Genomic DNA, 14,810 nt, shown 5'->3' on the forward strand with positions numbered 1-14,810 from the left:
TATGTGTATATGTAGATATGTATATATATGTATATATGTTTATGTATATATATAGTTACATAACCTCTTTAACACACTACTTCTCCGCTGCGAAGCGCGGGTATTTTGCTAGTTTGTTTAATAAATGTATTGATGATCATTGTAAATGAAATGCCTTTATTAATCCGTGCGCCTAGAAAATCTATTCTCTCTGAAGAAGGATTCAGTGACTACAGGAAAGATTTTAGCCTCAACCAATCAAATGAATGCGTGGGTGAATCACTTAAATATGCCATCCGTGGCCAAAAGTTCAAGTGTGGGCGGTACAAAGGCCTTGGTGAGGGTTGAACTCACGACCCCTGGTTTACAAGACCAACGCTCTGCCTCTGAGCTACAAGGCCAAACTCCTGCAAGTCTGCCCTAGTCCACCCACTTTTCTGAAAGGGACGAGCATGTAAACTGAGGGTTAAGGGTAGGCATTGAGTAAATTTCACTTCTGTCCTTCTCTGCTTTTCCATTCCCAAGTCAATAAAGGTAGCAAAAGATCCAGTGTGGTTCTATCAGAACACAAGCACTAGAAAGCAACGGGGGCCTGTGGAATTGTTTGAAGAACACTGATCTCAAGTACATTTACGAATGGATTTTCAGCTGAGGTAAGGATCCACATTGGGAAAGCATTTCGCTTAACTTTCTAAAGGTGAGAGCTGTCCCCTAACACAGAGTGAACGGGTGCACTTGAACAACAAGCTACCAGAAGTGGGGATTGAACCCACGCGGGCATTTGCCCATTGGATCTTAAGCCCAACGCCTTAACCACTCGGCCATTCTGGTGGTAAAAAATGGCGGTTTAATCAATCATTGTCTTCGCCACTAAGTGAAAAAAGCAAGGTGAGGTTATCCTGTGATGATGTCATTCCTGAAAATGTCCAACGTTATTTTTGAAGGTTTGACTTCTCCTTAACCTCGAATGGCTTAATCTAAATTTGTCTGACTGTAATTGGGGAAGAAAAGCAAATTCCGTGTCACTGTTGTGTGTGGAAACCACTCCGCCAAGGCTGACTAAGGACCCTGACAATGACAAAGAGGACCAGATGTAATTACAGGGTACCATCTGATGATCATTCCACTACAGTTATTTTCTGAGTCTTGTTCATTTCCATAAAAATGTTGAGAGGTCCTCAAATGGGTTTCAAGCAAGACGTTCAGATATGTAGGGCTTCACGCATTCCTTTAAATAAAACGACAGGTGGATTGAGATCTTATGGTAAAGGGGCTCTCTGTTGTCGCAATTTGAAATGAGCCTTGTGAATTTATTCTGTTCATGAGAGAAAAGTTTACTGAACCCTGCTGGGTTCGTGAATAAAACATCCAAATCCTGCATTTACCGTGTGAGAGGGTTTCCACTGTTTTTAGATGAGTGGCAGGAAAACGTGCAGAGGAGATTCAGCTTGATAACAAGCAGAAAGCACTTTCACCGACACAAGATAAGCCAGTGCTCATTATTTAACTGCTGGACAGGAGCAGATTTTACTAGAAGAATTTGAGTTACCTGAAAGATAAAATGTGATTTTGATGGTTCGCTAAAGTGCTCTCTGTGACGTTATTTTGAGCAGGTGGCCGTACTTCAGCAGTTTTTTACCCCACAAAGTGGACTTTAATGAATGCTGGCTGATTGGTACAGTAAGTAGACAGGTGTAAAGTCCTTATGGCTTGCAGGTTCGCCCTGCCTCGGGTCCGTCTCCTGCTAAAGTGAACCTTAATTCTTTTCAGAAAGCTGAGTTTCTCCAAAAGATTGTGTTGCAAACCGGGCTGCCAGAGAGACAAATGGGAAAAGGATAAGGGATAGAATAGACCCTTTGTCACTCTGAAGGACTGTTTGTGTTTTGAGAAGGCAGGACTGTTGCCACTTGTGCATTTGCCAAATTTATGCCAGCTTCATTAGGAAGACGACTCTTAGACCAAGGCGACGTTTCCCTTGAAACACTGTTCCCAATTGACCTCAGCATTGGAGATGTCTCCCTTGGATCCTTCTTTTGCTGTGTGTCTACAAGGGACCGGTGCCTCCTTTTACCAACAGAGTGAAGCTGCAGACTGCAATACCTCTGACTTTAGACACGGAACGCCCTCCATATCACGGAACGCCCATAGGTTCAGTCATGGAACGCCCTTCAGAGCACAACACACCACATTACTCGATTTATCATATCGCCCTTTCCCAGCGTCACTCGCATCATGCTCTCTGCCAGACAGTATTGACGCGCTTGTTGCACAGTATGCTATAGTCGTACAAATTACAACAGTTTTCTATCTGGTCAAACATAAATGACTTCCAGTCTCATACTGGAATGGACTCCAGAGAGCACCTGTGAGACATTTCAGGATAAGGCATTGATGAACTTGGCTATGTCCATAAAAGTTATGAACAGAATCGGTGACAAAGGGCAGCCCTGGCGGAGTCCAGCTCTCACGGGAAACGGGTTCAACTTACTGTCGGCAATGCGGACAAAGCTCTAACACCGGTTGTACAAGGACCGAACAGCCCTTTTCAGGGGGTCCGGTACCCCATACTCCCAGAGCACCCCCAGAGGATTCCCAGAGGGACACGGTCGAACACCTTTTCCAAGTCCACAAAACACGTGTAGACTGGTTGGGGCGAACTCCCATGCACCCTCCAGGACTCTGCTAAGGGTGTAGAGCTGGTCCACTATTCTGAGACCAGGACGAAAACCGCACTGTTCCTCCTGAATCCGAGGTTTGACTATCCAACGGGCCCTCCGCTCCAGAACACCCGAATAGCCTTTTCCAGGGATGCTGAGGAGTGTGATCCCTCTGTAGTTGGAACACACCCTCCGGTCCCCCTTCTTAAAGAGGGGGACCACCACCCCGGTCTGCCAATCCAGAGGCACTGTCCCTAATGTCCATGCGATGTTGCAGAGACGTGACAACCAAGACAGCCCTACAACATCCAGAGCCTTGAGGAACTCCGGGCGTATCTCATCCACCCCTGGGGCCCTGCCACCAAGGAGTTTTTTGACCACCTCGGTGACCTCAGTCCCAGAGATGGGGGAGCCCACTTCCGAGTCCCCAGGCTCTGCTTCCTCATTGGAAGGCATGTTAGTGGGATTGAGGAGGTCTTCGAAGTACTCCCCCCACCGACCCACAACGTCCAGAGTCGAGGTCAGCAGTGCACCATCCCCACCATATACAGTGCTGACACTGCACTGCTTCCCCCTCCTGAGACGCCGAGAGACCAGAATCTCCTCGAAGCCGTCTGAAAGTCGTTCTCCATGGCTTCCCCAAACTCCTCCCATGCCCGAGTTTTTGCCTCAGCAACCACTGAAGCACTTCGCTTGGCCTGCCGGTACCTATTAGCTGCCTCCAGAGTCCCACAGGACAAAAGAGACCGGTAGAACTCCTTCTTCAGCTTGACAGCATCCCTCACCACTGGTGTCCATCAAAGGGTTCGGGGATTGCCGCCACGACAGGCACCGACCACCTTACGGCCACAGCTCCAGTCAGCAACAACAATAGAGGCACGGAACATGGCCCATTTGGACTCAATGTGCTCCACCTCCCTCGGGACGTGGTTGAAGTTCTGCCGGAGGTGGGATTTGAAGCTACTTCTGACAGGGGACTCTGCCAGATGTTTCCAGCAGACCTTCACAACACGTTTGGGCCTACTAGGCCTGACCGGCATCCTCCTCCAGCATCGAAGCCAACTCACCACCAGGTGGTGATCAGTTGACAGCTCCGCTCCTCTCTTCACCCAAGTGTCCAAGACATGTGGCCGCAAGTCCGACGACACGACCACAAAGTAGATCATCGAACTGAGGCCTAGGGTGTCCTGGTGCCAAGTGCACATATGAGCACCCCTATGCTTGAACATGGTGTTCATTATGGACAATCCGTGATGAGCACAGAAGTCCAATAACAAAACACCACTTGGGTTCAGATCGGGGGGGCCATTCCTCCCAATCACGCCCTTCCAGGTCTCACTGTCATTACCCACGTGAGCATTCAAGTCTCCCAGCAGTACGAGGGAGTCCCCAGAAGGTATGCCCTCTAGCACCCCCTCCAGGGACTCCAAAAAGGGTGGGTACTCCGAACTGCTGTTCGGTGCATACGCACAAACAACAGTTAGGATCTGTCACCCCACCCGAAGGCGGAGGGAGGTTACCCTCTCATCCACCGGGGTAAACCCCAATGTACAGGCTCCAAGTCAGGGGGCAATAAGTATGCCCACACCCACTCGGAGCCTCTCACCGGGGGCATCTCCAGAGTGGTAGAGAGTCCAGCCCCTCTCAAGGAAATTGGTTCCAGAGTCCAAGCTGTGCATCGAGGTGAGCTCGACTATATCTAGCCAGAACCTCTCAACCTCGAGCACTAGCTCAGGCTCCTTCCCCTTCAGAGAGTTGACATTCCACCTCCCAAGAGCCAGCTTCTGTAGCCAAGGATCGGGCCGTCAAGGTCCCCGTCTTCGGCCACCACCCAACTCATACTGCACCCAACCTCCTTGGCCCCTCCCATAGGTGGTGAGCCCATGGGAAGAGGGACCCACGTCGCCTCTTCGGGCTGTGCCCGGCCGAGCCCCATGGGTGCAAGCCCGGCCACCAGGCGCTCGCCATCGAGCCGCACCTCCAGGCCTGGCTCCAGAGGGGGGCCCCGGTGACCTGCGTCCGGGCAAGGGAAAACGCCGTCCAAATTTTTTATTCATCATAGAAGGTCTTTTGAACCGCACTTTGTCTCATCCCTCACCTAGGACCAATTTGCCTTGGGTGACCCTACCAGGGGCATAAAGCCCCGGACAACAGAGCTCCTAGGATCACTGGGACATGCAAACCCCTCCACCACGATAAGGTGGCGGTTTGAGGAGGGGGCCAACAGTCTTGGTCTTGAAAATTAAAGTGATGTATCAAAACACAAAGATCATTGTTATAACTACCACATAGGGGAGTGTAACCTGTGGGGGGCATTTTAGCACCCAAACCCTTGACACAACCACACACATACACATAAGATCCAGTTTCAAATATGAATTTATTTATATGAAATAAAGCACACAATCCCAGTTAGGACATCCATCCGTGTCCTCCATGCATTACATTGGTCATTTCAGTAGACAAGGAACTATTGAACCAGGTCAGAAAGCCAGTCCATCCCCGCTTTTCTTTACAGTGAATCACTGATCAAATCCACTGAACAAAATGACATCAATGTAGGCTTTCTGCCACATGTAGTTCCTTGGAAATTTTGAAGGCTGAAAAAAATAAAAATAAAACACAAAAATCTAATTTGTCGAACAGCAGCAACTGATGGGAATATTTTTTTTACCCCGTATCTCATTAAGAAAAAAGTTAATGTCCTTCATGCATTCAAAAGTAAATAACAAGGTGGACATGACTTCTTCAGTATCTTCATCATCTTCCCTTTGTTCTAATTTTTCAATTGTGTACGTAACTTCATCCTTGTCCATTTCCAGAATTCTTGGCCGGTGTACTGTCCCAACAAGTCGGTCTTTGTTGGCATCCAGCCAGTCACAAGCAGTCAAGATGTTTTGGATCAATGAAGAGTTTTTTATGAAAAAGAAAAAAAAAATACTGTCAAGTACTTTATTAGGTATATCAATATATTAACTCCACTTTTACTCAATGAACAATCAAATTGGCTTATGAAATAAACACACCAATATGATCAATGCATGTCATAGGAATGCTCAGCTCGATTGATTTCTCTTGCTTTTTGTCTCTACTGCCTGTATGCATGAGGTACAGTGAAAAAGAAAAAAATAAACTCCAGTGTACAACCATAGCAGTTCATCTTCAAAGGAATGTCATGTCTGTTTAGAAACCATTCAGAAAGTGCACAAATAATTCAAAATGACTAAGTGCTCTGTAGTGAAAAAAATACACATTTTTATTTACTAATACATTGCTGTAAGACCCATTTCAATTCAATCTGCACATCTACAAGAATTGTACTGAAGTGAGTCCCTGAAAGACAAAGAGTCCAATTACCACAGCATTGTCACTTGTGAAGGCCAAATTCATCATTTCAAATAATATGTAATTTAATTGTTCCCAGTTTAGTAAGCATGCTTTAAAAACTGCTGAAACATTCACCCAAACATATTGCAATAGAAATGTTAGTAAAATGTTATCCATCCATCCATTTTCCAACCCGCTGAATCTGAACACAGGGGTCTGCAGAAGCCAATCCCAGCCAACACAGGACAAAAGGCAGGAACCAATCCCAGGCAGGGTGCCAACCCACCGCAGGACACACACAAACACACCCACACACCAAGCACACACTAGGGCCAATTTAGAATCGCCAATCCACCTAACCTACATGTCTTTGGACTGTGGGAGGAAACCGGAGCGCCCGGAGGAAACCCACGCAGACACGGAGAGAACATGCAAACTCCACGCAGGGAGGACCTGGAACTTGTACAACTGGGAACTTGTACCGAGATTACCTATATTTATATTAGTCTAGCAATTATTGGTGATAAAAGTCTAATTAGAAGTTATGCTAATTAACAGAACATCTAACACAGACTGCTTAATACTTAGATCAAAATACAAACTTTAAAAAAAATGTGAATTTGGGTGGTACTTCTTTGATGATCAGGTAAAAAGGTATACATGAAACATTACAGACAGATGCCATACTAGATACCTTTAAGTTTGTGAACTCGCCACATAATCTGTACTCAGTGACAAATATATCAGAAGCCTCCTCAGGTTCCTGAACTTGAGGTACTTTAGCAAATTCAGTGTTGAGCACGGTGCTAGATTTTCTTGTATGAGTACCAATCCATGGTGCTCAATTATGGTAGTTTGGTTTTACAACAAATGGATTCTGACAGTTACCTTAATGAGAGTAAATGAGACTTTCATGAAATTGAATATAAAATTCATTGTGTATATATTTTATGTAATGGTTAAAAGCTAAAGAAGACAAAATGTAATGATTACTCTTAACAAAGCCATGACTTATCATTTCAATGTCCACTGACTCCCAAAAATCTTCCACATTTACTTTGCCATCATAATCCTTTGGGGTTTCTTCTATTTCACTGGCTGCAGAAAATCAGGACAAAATTAAAAATAATAAACGCTAAGAAACTAAGAAGTACACCACAGTTTCACACTTGTCATCTACCCACCAGGCATACTAAAAACTCCTTTCTTGTGAAGGTCCATCACTTCCACTGGAGGATGAAATCCACAACATATGCAAGAATAATTATATTCATGTGCTGAGAGCGCCTCAAAATGGAGGTATCCATGCAAAAGACAGTCTCACTTGGGAAACTTTTGGTTTGCGGTCAGTTCAAGGATATCTATAGCATTTCCAATGGAAGTGTGATTCTAAATGAAAATATAACAAAACAAACCATAATGCCAACCACATAATTAAATAACAAAGTTCACACAGAAACTGTTGACATATTTTAGTGTTAAGAGTCAGTTTATCTAACCTTCTTTGAATGTAGCTAAATTTAACCTTATTATAAAAACAAAGAATTATTCAGCAGTATAACAGTTTATTACAATTAAGAAAAGCCAAATATAATTTATAAGTAAATAATAGAGAATATATCTCCTGAAATAAGCTGATGCAAAAAAACGATTGAAAATACAGCTTGCATTTATAAGATCAACTTTTTTCACCAATGCCTGACATACTAGATGTTGTAGAGGAGAAAAAAATAAAACAACAAAACATAACACACACACACAGACATAGATCTTCAAATTACTTCCTTTTGGCAACTGGTTTGGGCTTCATTCACACACAGTATTAAATTCTATATATATTTACATATAGTTAAACACATACACACACACCAAATAAAGTGTAATCTAATCTAATGCACATTTATATCCAATTGTACCCTGTGTTCAGATTGATTTTATTGATATTCTGCAAAACAGACTGGAATGTTCATCATTATATTATATGAACTACATGACACTAATACAAAACACTAGTGGAAAAAGGTCAGAAGTGTTAAAATATAGGAACCGTATATCCCAACCTATGGTGTACATTCAGCCATGAACAGATGAAACACAACATAACAACTCTCATATATGTATGTATGTTAACTCTTAACCCGGAGCGAGTTCCTTAAGAACAGACATAAATGAATGCTGAGAATGATGTGGTCATTAAAGTTATGAAGACCTGCACTCCATTCCTGAAATCTATAGACCTGGCCACACAGTCAATGTCAATGTCAATGTCAATTTATTTATATAGCACATTTAAAACAACATAGTAATGCTGTGGCCAAAGTGCTTTACAATAATAAAATAAAAGAAAAACAAAACAAATTAACATAAAATAAAAATAGAAATAAAATATATGAACATAAAATAAAGTACATAATAAATAGAAGTAATGTTATATACATAAAAAATAGAAGTAATGTTATATAATCACAAAGAGGAAACCATCAGTATTACTGAAGGTCACGGAATGCAAGTGAATAGAAATGAGTCTTTAATCTTGTTTTAAACAGTTCAATTGTAGACGACTCCTTTATGTGATGAGGTAAAGAGTTCCACAGGCGAGGCGCAGCAGCTGCAAAAGCCCTGTCCCCCTTGGTTTTACACTTGGTACGCGGGACAACCAGAGACAGCTGACCAGAAGATCTAAGCACTCTGGATGGCTGATGTAAAACGCACAGTTCAGATAAATAGGCAGGAGCAAGCCCATGTAAAGATTTAAAAAGTAGCAGCAAGATTTTAAAATCAATTTGGAAACTGACACGCAGCCAGTGTAAAGAAGCTAAAATAGGAGAAACAGAGTCATACTTTCTTGCCCCAACCAGAAAGCGAGCGGCAGCATTTTGGACCAACTGTAACCTGCGTATCAAGGATTTGCTAATCCCAGAAAACAGTGAGCTGCAGTAATCGAGACGAGAAAAAATAAACGCATGAGTAGCTATCTCAATATCCCTAGAAGATAAAAAAGGCTTTATCTTACCTAATAGACAAAGTTGGAAAAAACAACTCTTGACTACAGAATTTACTTGTTTCTCAAAAGAGAGGTTACTATCAAAGGTAACACCAAGATTGCAGAGTTGAGGTTTGGAAAAGACAGAGAAAGAGTCGAGAAGTCCAAGACCAATTTGGGCTTTAGCTGATGGACCCACTATAAGCACCTCCGTTTTATTTTGATTTAGATCAAGAAAATTATTAGCCATCCAGGATCTTAGTTCAGACAGACAGTTGTGGAGTTGATTTGTTGTAGAGTTGCAGACAGGAATATAAACCTGAGTATCATAGCATAGCATTGAAGAGAAATGTTATATTTCCTAAAAATCGCTCCAATAGGGTGAAGGTGTATGGAGAACAAAATAGGACCCAAAATGGATCCCTGAGGAACACCATATTTAAGAGGAGCAGTAGAAACTGAAAAGTGTCTACCAGTTAAATATGACCTGAACCAGTTAAGAGCAGCCCCTTTAAGCCCAAAAAGATGTTCAAGCTGCAACAGCAATATCTCATGGTCAATAGTGTCAAAGGCAGCGGACAGGTCAAGGAGGAGAAGGACTGCCACATCACCTGAGTCAGTACTAAGAGAGATGTCGTTGGACACTTTCAGGACTGCCATTTCAACACCATGATAACGCCTAAAGCCAGATTGGTAGATCTCTAATAAATTATTGGAGTTAAGGTGATCAACCAATTGATTATAAATAATTCTTTCTAGAATTTTAGCCAGAAATGGCAGTTGGGAAATTGGACGAAAATTGGCTAAAACTCCAGGATCTAATTCTGCCTTTTTTAGATGGGGATGGACTGCAGCATGTTTAAAAAATGAGGGCACAGCTCCCGAACTAATAGAATCATTGATAATGTCTAATAAGGGTGGGCCCAACACATCAAAGGCTTCCACTAAGAGATGTGCTGGTACAATATCCAGAGGACTAGGGGCTGGTTTAAGGGTGTCAATAGTTCTTTTTAGCTGTGAAAGTTAGACTAGATCAAAGGATTCTAAGACAATATCATGATTAACAGTAGAAAGCTCATAGCCCGTTTGAACAATGCCACGGCGGATAGTATCGATTTTGCTGACAAAGAATGATAGAAATTGGTCACATGAATGAGCAATGCTATTTGATCCCATCGCAGAGTGGGGGTGAATGGCCGCATTAATTGAATTAAATAACACCCTAGGATTCTTTGAGTGACGGGATACTAAATCGGCAAAGAAATTTTGTTTCGTTATCTTAACTTCAGGCTGGAAATTGAAAAGAGAAGTCCTAAAAATCTGTTTAGAGACAATCAGTCCATCTTTATTCCAACACCGTTCAGCAGTTCGACAGGCGCGGTGCAGTGATCGTATATTTTCATTTAGCCAGGGAGCAGGTCTACCCTTATTACAGCGTGTTTTGAGCGGAGCAATTGAGTCTAATACCGTTTTACAAGAAGAATTAAATTTTTCGACAGAATCATCGATACCATTATTTTGGTCATGCACATAAAGACTAGAGAAAATGGTTTTAAAATCACATATAATCGAAGAATTTAAAATGCGCGAGCAGCGTGGGGGACATAGTCGGGACATCAACAGTAATAAAAAAAAAATGACCAGTAAAAGAAACATCACATAAATCAATATTTTTCACTGAAATATTACGAGTAACAACGAGATTGAGGGTGTGACTGAGAGAGTGAATTGCCGTATTAATATCCATCCATCCATTTCCCAACCCGCTGAATCCGAACACAGGGTCACGGGGGTCTGCCGGAGCCAATCCCAGCCAACACAGGGCACAAGGCAGGAACCAATCCAGGGCAGGGTGCCAACCCACCACAGGACGCACACAAACACACCCACACACCAAGCACACACTAGGGCCAATTTAGAATCGCCAATCCACCTAACCAGCATGTCTTTGGACTGTGGGAGGAAACCGGAGCGCCCGGAGGAAACCCACGCAGACACGGGGAGAACATGCAAACTCCACGCAGGGAGGACCCGGGAAGTGAACCCAGGTCCCCAGATCTCCCAACTGCGAGGCAGCAGCGCTACCCACTGCGCCACCGTGCCGCCCCCCGTATTAATATGCTGTATAAAATCAAATGAGTTCAGAAGTGATAAAAAGTCATTGACCAAAGGTTTCGATTGACAACAAACGTGAATGTTGACATCACCAACAATAAAAACTTTATCATGAGAGAGGGTGATATCAGCCAAGAGGTCAGAGAATTCAGAGATGAAAGTATCATTAATTACAGGAGGTCTATAAAACACAGCAAACAGCAGAGAAGGGGAGCTGCACACTTTGAAAAGTTGAAGTTCAAAGCTCCTAAACGGACCCTTTGTAAGGCTTGGAAACAAGAACATACTTTTTAAAATAGTGGCAATGCATCCCCCCCAAAGTCTTGCAGAATACAAGTTTTATTAGACACTGATCTCACGTTCAAGACAGCAGCCTTGATAGAGGTAGAAGAGCTTGTTGCAGGATGAGCACGGGTGAGCATGCAAAGATTAGCAGTGTTTACTACTCGATTGCAGGCCGAGGAAAAGTGATGCTGTCCTGAAAATGGAGAAATTAAATCCGGTGTCCAGCGCCCATGAACCAGGGATGGAGTCCTGAGCAGGTGAAGATGGGTCATAGACGACTCGCAGGCATCGGGAATCAAAGCTCTGGGACTTGAGTCGGGGTTGTTTAACAGCAATTCCGGCTCTTTTCCCACGACGGCGGCGGGTATGTTTGCGTCTCCGAGGGGCATTCAACTCACTGATGCAGGTGAACACCGGCGTGCAGGTGAAGAAGTCAGGAGATGAATGAAACAAAGGTGGAGGTTCACAAAAAATCCAACCAGGAGATGAAAACTGAGAGGAAAGCAAGCCAGAAAATATGTTTAGTAAAGACTCACGATCATAGGACAGTGGCCTTTGGGATAAACTAAAACATAAAAACAAAGTTAAAACATAGACTAGAGAGACGAGAAGACAGCCAGCCACACCAGTCGGCGCCATCTTCAGTTCCTAGTAATATTGTTCACAATATGTGGTTACACCTGTAAGGGGAAAAAAAAGTCTAATCAGTGTTTCTCAAAGCCACCCTGCCATCACCTGAATCTGAAATATCATTGTCTTTGTTTGATTAAGTATATGCTTAAAAGGAGATAAAACATCAGTTACAGAATCAAATAGTTTCAAATGGTGTTACATCAGTGCCTAGGAACATAATTAACTAGTACTATGTCAAATTATATAACAAAAAAATGGCACTTCATTGATCAAATGCATCTCTATTCAAAAAGGTGTGCAAGATTTACCTTCAACTGTGCCACAGAAGGTAACAATGTTGGCTTTTGAGGAAATTAGGACAGGATCAGTCAGTGGAACAATTCCTGGACATAGGCTACACAATGTAGTATTAGGTGCTTGGGAAGGTTATGAAAGTCAGGTGGAGCACATACCTCAGTAGGTACCTTTCTGATATTATCTTGGACCACTTTATGGAATTCAGAGGGCAGAGGCTGGGCAGCGACCGGTGCCATTTTTTCTGAAAAATTAAAGTATTTGTACTATGACCTTTGTCATATTCTACTAAATATTTTAAAGAGAAAATTGTTAATACACAGTCATGAATGAATTAATCTAAAATTATTAAAAGCTAGCTTTTCAAAAGGTGAAAAAGTGCACAGTATACTATTTTGTCAAATAAAAACATGTAGTTAAGGGGGAATATCTAGCTCCATTAAATTGTATTAAAAGTGTCAATTAATCAAATTTTACAAGTTACAAGATATATTCTAGAGAGCTTCACATACCTCCATGAACAACTACTGTCCTATTGTGGCTCTGTAAGTGGCTGATGATGCCTGCGTAATCTGTTCTTTTATAGCAAAACAGACAAGCATACTCCTGAGCACCAAACACAACTGTAGGTTCCTCTGTGGTCTTCAATATACTTATGTGTCTCTGGTGAATATAAAACAGATATAAAGTTCTTAAAACTGACAAACATGCACGAGAACAATCATTTCACTTTATTTCAATTGAAAAAAACTTCAAAAGCAGCATTTTTGAAGAATGCAGAAGAGCTGGGTATGAAACAATTAATATTGTTTTAACAGTTCAAACAAACTGTACTATCATTGAAAGAACTTTATAAAAAATAATAATAATAACAACATGATTCTGTACTAGCTGTTCTTTTCCCCATTATTACCTACAATCTAATTTGAACTTTCTTGAACTGGAGGTAATTGAATATTGCATTCACACTTGCCCGTTGTTTGTAGTTACTTATTAAAATTTTCAGTTATGTACTGTAAATATATATATACAGAACTATGAAAAGGATCATCTAAAGTGACCTAAGTATATTCAAACTTCTGACTAGCAACATTACTATAATTGAAAAACCAGTATATCCACTATTAACTGTGTTTGCCTTAGAAACTTATGCAAACAAGAAGCTTTCTGTGGAACATTACCTTATATTGGCTCAATCTCTCTGTATTGTCTTTCTGAAATATATTTTGCTATTTAAAATATCAGGTTACTGATAGGTTTTGCTTCTGATTAACTAGCATGTATGTGATATACAGGACAAATGATGAATGATATTCTGGCAACTATAAGTACTTAATCACGGTCACTTATATTTAATTACAATCCGTTACACTTAGCTATGGTTAATTATACTCAACAACGGTCAATTACATATCATACCAATTGTTATAAAAAATTATTGACTGCTGAATCCGTTGATTTACTATTCAGAATCGAGTATGCCGAACAGTCCTGTAACAATTAGCTACACAAACCGACTTGTTTGTTGTTTAACTTTTAAAACTTTCTTAGAGCGCTTAGTACTGCATGGAACCTGAAAGTTGATTCAACATCTTTATTACACTGTGGTATAATTTACACCCTAGCAGTAAAGTATAATATAATCTAATATTAGTAAAAATTGCAACAGACTCACTGCCATCTTGATTTCCAACTCAAACTCTTTCTTCTTCTTTCCTCAAAAAGCTTTCAGAAAGATTTATTCAAAGTCCACCATTCCTTTGAACTCCGACAAAAACAATGATGACGTATTAAAACTGTCATCAGCGGGTGTACCGTGACTGGTGTTGGGGGCATTCCATGATATGAAGGGCGTTCCGTGTCTAATGTCATAGGGATTGCAGGCTGCAACCAGACCCTTCTCCATTTTACAGTAGTCAGATTGAGACAAGATTTGGAAAGGGGCCACACGGAGTAATCTTACCAGCGGCTCTTGACTTCTGTTGAACCACCGGAAGCATGAAAATTGGCCTGACATCATGAAGAATGTGGGAAAGACTCTTCCCTATAAATACTTATTCTGTGATTCCATGCTAGAATCAAACTGTTTGTGAACTTTAAGATACACGTTCATTAGCGAATTTGTTCAATAATGTATTGATGATCATTGTAAACGAAATGCCTTCATTAATCCGTGTGCCTAGAAAATCTCTTCTGTCTGAAGAAGGATTCAGCGACTACAGGAAAGATTTTAGCCTCAACCAATAAAATGAATGCATGGGCTGAATCGGTTAAATATGCCATCCTTTGCCAAAAAGTTCAAGTGTGGGTGCTATGAAGGCCTTGGTGAGGGTTGAACTCACGACCCCTGGTTTTACGAGACCAATGCTCTGCCACTGAGCTACAAGGCCAAACTGCTGCATGTGTGCCCTTGTCCACCCACTTTTGTGTTAGGACGAGCATGTAAACTGAGGGTTAAGGGTAGGCATTGAGTAAATTTCACTTCTGTCCTTCTCTGCTTTTCCATTCCCATGTCAATAAAGGTAGCAAAAGTACCA

The 14,810-nt window shown here is 42.0% G+C and overlaps 1 protein-coding gene and 3 non-coding genes across 4 annotated transcripts in view; all 4 read right to left on the minus strand.

Moving 5' to 3' along the window:
- LOC114669508 (presenilins-associated rhomboid-like protein, mitochondrial) overlaps window positions 1-14,810 on the minus strand; it is a 1,019,231-nt gene that overhangs the window by 783,214 nt on the left and 221,207 nt on the right. The window lies entirely within an intron of this gene.
- Window positions 309-380, minus strand: trnat-cgu (transfer RNA threonine (anticodon CGU)). The gene has a single exon. It is a non-coding gene; the product is annotated as a tRNA-Thr (tRNA).
- Window positions 728-810, minus strand: trnal-uaa (transfer RNA leucine (anticodon UAA)). The gene has a single exon. It is a non-coding gene; the product is annotated as a tRNA-Leu (tRNA).
- Window positions 14,591-14,663, minus strand: trnat-cgu (transfer RNA threonine (anticodon CGU)). The gene has a single exon. It is a non-coding gene; the product is annotated as a tRNA-Thr (tRNA).

The sequence above is a fragment of the Erpetoichthys calabaricus genome, chromosome 2 (assembly GCF_900747795.2).
Source record: "Erpetoichthys calabaricus chromosome 2, fErpCal1.3, whole genome shotgun sequence".
Classification (NCBI taxonomy): domain Eukaryota; kingdom Metazoa; phylum Chordata; class Cladistia; order Polypteriformes; family Polypteridae; genus Erpetoichthys; species Erpetoichthys calabaricus.